The following is a 9,656-nucleotide window of genomic DNA, read 5'->3' as shown; positions in this document are numbered from 1 at the left end:
TAAAACCAATATATCTGTGGGTAGGAAACTTCTGGCCCTGTAGGAGAGGGACTTTGATGTGGTCTACAAATTTATTGGGTTCCAGAAAGCAATCACTGAGGTACCACTTACTCAAACCGTTTACTCTCCCTATGCTGTTAGAATCCCACTGACTCCTCTCTTTCTTTCTTGATGAGGCAGGTGTGTGTGAAAATGTGTATTATTTAGGTATTCAACCAGTGATTTTATTTTCTGTGACTAGGTTAGAGTTTCTGAGAGGGGACTCTACTGCTCTGTATTTGTCACAAAAGAGCAATATGAAGAACCTGCTTGATGAGGGTTGGGAATGCTATCTATTGATCCATGGATGTCTAGAACTCCTTTTGGGATCTTGGATCATCCAACTACATTCATTCTACTCCTACTACAGACATTGCCACAAGAGACCCATGAGAAAGCTAGATTCCAGACAGAGTTGCACAAGAACAATGGCAGACCTGGGGAAAAGTGGTATAGTAGTGATATAGCATAAATTAGTGGTGGCAGGATTTGATCCTGGGCTCTTGGCCCAAACTGAAATCTCTCCTCATGTGGAGTTTCTCATGTGTTCAGCCATTTTGCCTTTGCTCTGGGCATCCTCTTGCTTTTGGCATTCTGAATTCCTGGAATCTCAAAAATTAATGCCCATTTGGATTTGATTTCCCAGTGTTAAATTAATTAAACAAGGCGGCCATTAGACTGAGGTGGCTTTAATGCCTTAGTAGCTCATGTAAGAAAAGCAAAACCTAAGCCTGTAGTGCCTAAGAAATCAAAACATAAGGATAACCAATCAGAAATAGCTAACTAGGTTTTCCCAAACAATGCATGAGTTATAACCAATCAAATAATTTCCTTACTTTGCTTTTATGTCTTCTCTATAAAAGTCCTTTCCCTAGCTTCTGTTGGTGAAGTTCTCCCAACCATTTCTGGTTGCCCAATTAGAAATTATTTTTGCTTCAATAAACCCTTAAAAATGTAATATGTCTCCATTTATCTTTTAACACCAGCATACCATGTTCCAATTTTCCCCCCTTTCTTTCTTGCCATTAAAATTTACCTATCTAATGTCTCTATAGCATCAGAAAGTTAGGCTGACTACTAATATATATCAAGATGACAATCACTAAAAAAGATTACTGTCATTTCTTCTAGGTAACATGTTTGACTTTTAATAGTAGCTTTCCATCTTTTAACTTGAAAGGGCAATCAATGAAAATTCCTGGAAAGACAGCAAAGTGCGTGAGCTGGATATTTTATGGCTACCATTCCATTCCTCTCCCATCCGTGCCAGGTCTCCATTGGACATTTTAAATACACAGTCCATTCAATCTTCACGATCATCTTATGAAGAAGGTATTATTATTTTATCATTCATAAAGATGAGTGACACAGGAAGTAAAAGGTGGGGCTGTGATTTGAACCCAGGTCAATCTGATTTCAAAAACTTAAGTGCCTCTCTTGGGACAACTGTCTTGGCTTGAGGCAATTTGGACCAAATGTCTCCTGCCAGGGACACGGTGCTGGGAATTCACATACTTGACCTCACTGCATCCTCCCCTTTTCATTTTAGTCAGATAGGTAGCTCCTTCCAACTCAGAAATTTCCTTCCTTACTCTCATTTTTGCTTCTTTCTGGATTTCAAAATATTATTTTTTTTTCCTCCCATTTTGGGGCTGAACTGACAAGAGAAACCTCAGGCCTTTCTCTTTTGGTGGCATCAAGTTGCTCAGAGACCAGGGAGAAACAATAAAAACCACTGTTCCATTGGAAATGGTACTTCCACGAGTCTTGAAATTAGTGAATGTTTAATAGCTAGGTAGCCCAGAGTAGGGTTCTGGATGAAATGAAGGGCATGATCTCAATGGAAAGGAGGAAAAACACCATTATGCCCTTCTTTTCTCCTCCAAATGTTGTAAGTTGTGAGACTCAAGGGAAAGGCACAGTGTGCCATGAGGGACGTGGGGGAAATGTGAGCTCCAAGAATGATGTTTATGAGCACTCTGATCTTAATGAAACACCAGGTTGGGAATGTGGTAGGCACGAGTCAGGAAATTCAAAGGCCAGCTCGTGCTGCAGGGAGAATAGCTAACTCCTGATTACCTGTGAATGGGGTATCTGTGAACAGGTTGGGACCACCTGGCTTCTTCTCCTACCATTTATTCAGTTGGGCAAGAAACCCAGGGTAGGTGGGCTAGAAATAAATTATTCTCTTTTCAGTCTGCCACATGTTGGTGAGATTCAGGCCCAGGCAAAGAAGGGATTATATGTTTGAATTTACCAATGATTATTACATAGAAATCAAAAGCCAAATTTAAATAATAATTGCTTGCATATTAGCTAAGACTCTTTTTTCATCTATGGCTGACTGAGGTAGGTAAGTGAGTTGGCTGAAAGTGGTCTTAATTTCCACACTAGGTTTGAAGTTGTCTAGAGATACAACTCTGGGTGAACGTACGGACTGTGTAGAACTTTGGTCATATTCTGCAAATGTCCCCATAACTAATGTGGTGTTCTGTTTGCCTTTACAGGATTCTATTTCCTGATATTTTCTCTTTTCCATAATTTTCCACTACTCTTTACAAATGAACAGGATTTCTCACACATTTATCCTATACTAGGGGGAAACAAAGGCACTCAGAGATTCAGGGGATGGTGAGGATGCCATGGGTGAGGAGGTTGGGACCCCATGCCAGAAACCCAGAGGGTGCTTAGCACATAGTTGGAATTGGATCTCAGTCCATATGTGTTGATTTTTCACAAAATGGTGGTCTCTAGATTTCAGGTTGTTGGCAAGAACTAAATACAAGGTGTGGCAATGTATTTGACCAAAGTTAGAATTTTTTGGTTGTGGTGAAATCTGAGGGCAAAATTAAAATCCCTTCTTGCTCCCCCAACTAAAACCACTGAAAATAGTTCCTCACTGTGGTTTCTGAGACTCAAAGAAAAGACAGCTCCCAGTGGTTTATTACACAAGGTTTAGAAGGCTCATGGACATCTAACAGTTCCCACCACGCTGGATTTTGATGGGTTAAGTGTAAGTGAATCAGGAACATGAGGATTAAATTTCCTCTCCAATACACATGGGCTTTAAATGAGGGGAAAAAGGTGCTTGGGGCATAATGCATTTATTTGCCAAACCCAAACATTCAAAAAATAGTTCAAGATGTCTCAGTAAATTCTGCCAGCTGCCCAATCCCCTCTGTCCCTGGAATCATCGTCTACATACACACGTTGATTGGTATACAGAGGGCCATGCCTAGTCTTCTGGAACACAAGTCTCTGGTACAGATAACTGTAAATCCCCAGATGGCCTAGCGATAGGTTTAGCAGTCTTTCCCCCAAAATATGAAACAAAACTTCCTCAAACCATCTCCTTTCACCCCATGTCTACTCAAATCCACGTCTCATCATGTAAAGAGATTTTGTATTAAACAAGAACCATTGCCTCAAATATTTAGATCGAAAGCCTTACTTTGTCTCCTATTTGCATGCAGCAGCATATTAATAACTATCTGTTGGTCTGCAGTGAGACCCCTAAGTGGTGACTATGTGGCTCAGTTTCTCTGGATCTAAATCTACATATGCTAGAATACAGAGCTTAAAGAGAGAGGAGGAGGGGGGCACAAGGATATAAATCGGAGGCTATGCCAGGCATCTGGTGGTGAAAAAGAGAGGGGAAGAGCTACGGAGCTGGGGGAAGCTGAAGCCCAAGAAAACTGCTGAGTCTACATGTCCTGTGGCAAGTGGACGGGAACAAAGAGTTCCACCAATCTAATTTGTTTAGGCCAATTTTAATGATGAAAAGTAGAGACGGGAATTCATTGTTTCTTTATGCTGGTGGGTTAGATTGTCTTAGGTCAAACTTGTTGTATTGCAACAACACGCTGATCACATCAGACTCTACTGTGGTCTTGTCTGGCTACCCACTGTGATATTGGCAGGGTTTAGAGATGGAGTGGATATGAGGGTAAGGGGTGAAGGAGAGAGAAGATGATTTCAAGTGATAAGCCTGTTACTGGGCAGACTGACATTCCAATGCTGGAGACCGAGAAAGGGGATAAGGTGATGATATACCGAGATGGTTCCTTGAAGTATCATTGATACATATTTATTTTGGAATTGTATGTATTCTTGTGCTGGTTTACAAACTGTTGAAGGGGCATCTGGGTGGCTCAGTGGTTAAGTGTCTGCCTTTGGCTCAGGTTATGATCCTAGGGTCTTGGGATCAAATCCCCCATCAGGCTCCCCAGGGGAGCCTACTTCTCCCTCTGCCTATGTCTCTGCCTCTCTCTGTGTGTCTCTCATGAATAAATAAATGAGACCTAAAAAAAAAAACTATTATAATTTAAGTCATATAAATAGATGAAGCTGTCCTAAATCCTTATTTGACTTTCTAAGAGAAGTACATAGTACAGTACATAGCATACTACAGACAAAATCTCAGTGAGTTGCATTTTTAAAAAATATTTTATTTATTTATTCATGAGAGAGAGAGAGAGAAGCAGGCTTCATGCAGAAGCCTGATACGGGACTTGACCCCCAGAACTCCAGGACCACGCCCTGGACTGAAGGCAGGTGCTAAACCACTGAGCCACCCAGGGATCCTCCAGTGAGTTGCATTTTGATGGTCACTTCCATTCCTGAATTTTTATTTCCCCTGAATTCTCATTCCTCTCTATTCCTTGGGACTTCCTTTATCTGTTCACTGAAACATGGAATTATGCTTCTTTAATTTTAAGAACAGTGACAAAAACATTCATTATTAGACCTTTATCACCCCCCAAATCTGTGCTTTTCCATAAAATCTTCTGTATATACAGAGCATTTAATGATATTTCTGTGTAATTAATATTCAACTCTAAGCTTTACAGGTCAAAAGACTCTGTCATCACTTTCAAATGAGTACTTAAATAAGACTTGATTGAGTGCCTTGATAAGATGCCATTTCATTTCTAAGTTCCTCTCAAAACAGGGAAAAAGAAGTAAGGTTGCCATTGTCCCAGTTATAGAGATTAAAGCAGAGGGGTATGTCCTGTACCTAAGTAATGCTGTGTGTAATGGGTGATGTTAAAAAGAGGAACCAGAGACATCAGAGGGCATCAGGGAAAGGAGAGGAGAACTGAAAAGAGTCATATGGATGATTAAAATGGAATAACTATCAACACGTGAGCACCAGGGCAGCAAGCATTTTAACTGATAGTATATGAAAAACAGAACTCAGATCTCTGGTAGATGTATGAATGGGCACACAGCTGACTGCACACATGGCTCTCCAACAAACAGAGGTCCACCTGGCAGAGGATGAAGCCAAAGTGTGATAAGTGGGCTTCCAGAAAACTCAGAGGTGGAACGGACTGTTGCCATCTGGATGAAAAACTTGATAATAGATTTGTTAGGCTGGAAAATATCACACTAAGAGGTTGGAAAAAGCAAAGGTAACAGGCATAGAAGACACAATAATAAGTATTGTGAATAAAAAAAAAAAGGCAAGAACATGGTGTCCATCTGGGGTTAAAAATCAAAGTTCCCCGAGGGTCCCAAATTCTGTTTTCCTCTAATCAAAATGCAAAGACAAAGCATTATGGAAATTCACACAACCTGATGAGTGTGTGCTATAGGACCAGAAACTGTGTGAGGTGCTTTCAAATGTGGTATTTTGAGTCTTACCCTCAAAACAAGTCACTGAAAAAGGTTTTATGATTTTTTTTTTTGATCGACTGTTGAGGAAGCTGATGTTTGAAAGGACAGGACTTGCCCCAAATAGCAGAGGTCATGAGTCTCAGAGCTGGACCTGGAATGTGGTCTTCATGACCACACACTCCATGTTTCTCGACCATGCCATACTTCCATGATTTTTGGGAAGGATATTTGTGTGTCACTACTGAACAAAAACGGGCCTTTATATAACAGAAAGTCTGGACTGTGGGCCGCCGGGGTCGGTGAAGGATCCCAAGATGGCTGGGCGAAAACTTGCTCCAAAAACCATTGACTGGGTAGCTTTTGGGGAGATCATATCCCGAAACCAGAAGGCCATTGCCAACTCCCTAAAATCCTGGAATGAGACGCTTCCTCCAGGTTGGCTACTCTTCCTGAGAAACCACCTGCTATCGACTGGGCTTACTACAAGGCCAGTGTGGCAAAGGCTGGCTTGGTAGATAACTTTGGGAAGAAGTTTAATGCCCTGAAGTTTCCTGTGCCAAAGGATAAATACACTGTCCAGGTGGATGCCAAGGAAAAAGATGTGAAAAGCTGTTCTGAGTTTTTGTCTCTCTCAGGGGCCAGGATTGAAGAATACGAGAAAAAGAACTGGAGAAGATGAAGAACATAATTCCATTTGATCAGATGACCATTGAGGACCTGAATGAAGTCTTTCCAGAAACCAAGTTAGACAAGAAGAAGTATCCCTACTGGCCTCACAAGCCAATCAAAAATGTATAAACTTGAGTTGGGGAGAAAGCTTTGGCCCTCATATTATAAACATTGGACATTAAAAATAATGATATGGAAAAAACCCCCAGAAAGTCAGAGGATTGGACACAGGACCTTTCCTTTAGCTGTTCAGGGCTGTTGATTCTCTCAGGACCGTATTTATGGGTTTTATTACTGGTCCTGTTACTGTCTAGCCATGTAACCATAGACAAATCATGTAGTCACTGAAGTCGCAATTGCCTGGTCTGTAAATTGCAAACATTGAGCTGTATCATGAGCGCTTGACCCTCTGACATTCACATCTGCAGGGATCTCTGGAGTTACTGCTCATCTGCCAACTCTGAGTCTTCAGGGTTTCAGAGGCAACAAATCAGAAGGGAAAGGACAAGAGTAAAGACCTCTTTCTGCGACAGCTGGGAAGTGAGGAAGTGAAAGAACCTGTCCCTGACCTTGCCACAACTCCTGATGGCCTCTTTGATTCTTTAAGTGTCTACTCTGAGTTTATACCCAGAAGTCCTTGTGTCAGTTACCACTCAGCCAGCTCTCCCAAGAGTTTGTCAACACGGGTTTAAAGTGTTATCTTGTCCCTAGAGTACTTACTCTTAGAGTTGACTCTAATAAGTAGAAATTAAAGATTAAAAGAATAAAGCCAATGGATTTTTAAAATGTCAATTTCACTACTGTGTTTAAGAATGGCTCAGAGGAGATGGTTGTAGGGAAAAATGCAGTAATCGGAAAAATATGGCCATAATCAAACCCAAGTTTGAATCAGAGGTGTTTGAAGGAGCCCAGGAGCCCAGGAGCCTGCCCAGAACACAAGCAGTTGGACGGAATACAGCTTTACCACCCATTGACTGTTGCTCATCACCACTTTGCCTTGTGCATCTCTCTTCTTCTTTGGCTTTTGCACCAGGCCAATCAAATGAACCAAAAGTTCCAGATTCTGACTGTGTTACTTTGCTTCTCCTCTTAGTTTCCTCATATGTCAAATAAGGTTGTTTTGAGGACTAAGTCAGCTGGTTTTGTGAAGCACCCGGGTGGTACCTGCTACTGGCAAGACATGCAGGGGAGTGGTTAGGAGAATCGAGTCTGGGACTAGACAATTTGAGGTAGAGCTTAGCTTCCTCCATTTACTAGCTCAATGAATGCAAGCAGCTTACTTAACCTTCTTATGCCTCAGTTTACTCACTGCAAAATGCTGCTGATAAAGGCATCTGCCCCACTGAGTTGTCAAAGGTAAATGAGTTACAATATGGTGGAACAGGGTCTGGTTCCTAGCCACTGGTGTAGACTTGGTTACTCTCCTTGCTGTTATTATGATGGTTTGCTTCTGCACCTTGTTCTCTGGCGGAAAAACTGTCAGTTTTTTCTCACTCATGGCCAGCCTACACTCGACCTGCTATAGGCAAAGCCCACCTCGTTTGTTCAATTCATATGACAAGAGGATAAGCAAACAATGACGGAATGATTTGAGGTCTCCCCATCTTCATAGTTGGGGGAGTCAGGAGAAAGGCTCTGAGATTTTTGCTTGTGGGAGACAGTGGGTGACTCACAGTGTATAGAAGCCCAAAGTTGTCCCCATTCCCACTCCTCTCCGCACTTGAGCTGCAGAGACACAGGCTCCAGGGTTCCCACCACATTCTGAGTTTGCTGTTTGCCTCTTCGGAGCACCCATGTGAATTTAAATCCTAGCTCTGCAGTGGGGCACAGCTCCTGGGGTATCCCTAAGATCCCCTCTGAGCTGGGATTGGGGGTGTTTCTGAGCTGGGAGAATGTGCATAAAATCTGCCAATCCGCAGCTTTGAGAAACCAAGCAACACCCACAGGGGGGCCTGGTTTGGGGCGCAGAGACCCTCAGGGAGCCAAATCGCCAAACAGCGAGTCGCTTATAAAGATGAGTAGGGGGGTGGGAGGCGGAAGCAATGAGTGCAATCCGTAGACATCCTCTGCCAACCTCGCACCATCACAGAGGAGGAAGCAGCGCCGCAGACCCTCTGCAGGGTGAGTGCGGTGCAGGTGTGTGCAGGCGTGCAGCGCATGCACACGCACACACGTGCACATTCGTTCTATAATGACCCCCACGGAAAACTCCTCCGCCATCCTTCCCATCCGCGGTGTTGGAGCAATTAGGTAGGACTTGGGCAGAATGATTCATGCTTCAATAAATTCAATTTCAACAAAACATAATTATGGTGAGTCACCTAATCGCAGCTGTAATCACGGCCCGCCCCTCCAGAAGTCAAAACAGTTGAGGGCATTCAGCAAGGGCGTCTGTTCCCTCATTATGACTGAAGTTTACATCTTTTGCCAAGCAGCATACTTGGGACTACAGTTCCTTTCTAATTTTTCAAATTACGGAATGTTTCAGACATATATAAAGGTGCAATGCATACCCTAGTGAATACCCCTGTATGCACCCAGCAGCTGAAAAATAAAACATTGCAAACATGCTTGAATCCCTGATCCTGTCCCTCTATTTCTCCATAGAGACAACAGTATTTGCTTTTGATATTTATCATTCCCATAGCTGCCTTTATAGATCTTCTCTCTCTCTCTCTCTCTCTCTCTCTCTCTTAAAATCACAGAGCATTGTTTTCAGGTGTGATTTTTTAAAAAGTTTATTTATTTATTTATTTATTTATTTATTTATTTATTTATTTTATTTATTTATTTTTTAGAGGAGGGGAGGAGCAAAGCAAGGAGAAGCAGAGAGAGAGACTCTTAAGCAGACTCCCATCCAATGTGCAGCAGACACTGACTGGGCTTGATCTCAGGACCCTGAGATCATGACCTGAGTGGGAATCAAGAATCTGTGCTTAACTGAGCCACTGAGGCGCCCTTTGAGTATTCAATAAATAGCATTGTTTGTGCATCCTTCTACAACTTGGTTTCTTTGCTCAACTTTTTGATATTTTTCATATTGAATGTCCATCTCTAGTTTTCTCATATTAACTGCTGTTTAGATTTCCATAAATAAATATATCAAAATTCTCATGTTAACTGCTGTTTAGAATTCCATATATAAATATATCAAAATATCAAAATGTATTTTTTATCCATTCTCCTTTTTGATGGATTTAGTTTGTTTCTAACAGTTTTCTACTACAAGTGATATTTTCTTAAATATCCTTACACATGTTTCCTGTGCTCATGTGTGAGTTTCCCTAGGGGTGTCCCAGGAGTAGGGTTGCCACTTATTGGATATCTGC

At 42.0% G+C, this 9,656-nt stretch overlaps 1 pseudogene; it reads left to right on the top strand.

Annotated features, from left to right (window-relative positions):
* The first annotated feature begins 5,972 nt into the window (after positions 1 to 5,972).
* On the top strand, positions 5,973 to 6,456 carry LOC129523031 (ATP synthase subunit d, mitochondrial-like; annotated as a pseudogene).
* The last annotated feature ends 3,200 nt before the right edge of the window (positions 6,457 to 9,656 follow it).

This window comes from Nyctereutes procyonoides, unplaced genomic scaffold (assembly GCF_905146905.1).
Source record: "Nyctereutes procyonoides isolate TBG_1078 unplaced genomic scaffold, NYPRO_anot_genome, whole genome shotgun sequence".
Lineage (NCBI taxonomy): Eukaryota > Metazoa > Chordata > Mammalia > Carnivora > Canidae > Nyctereutes > Nyctereutes procyonoides.
Note: the sequence above shows the minus strand (reverse complement) of the source record. Positions and strands in the feature narration are given on the sequence as shown.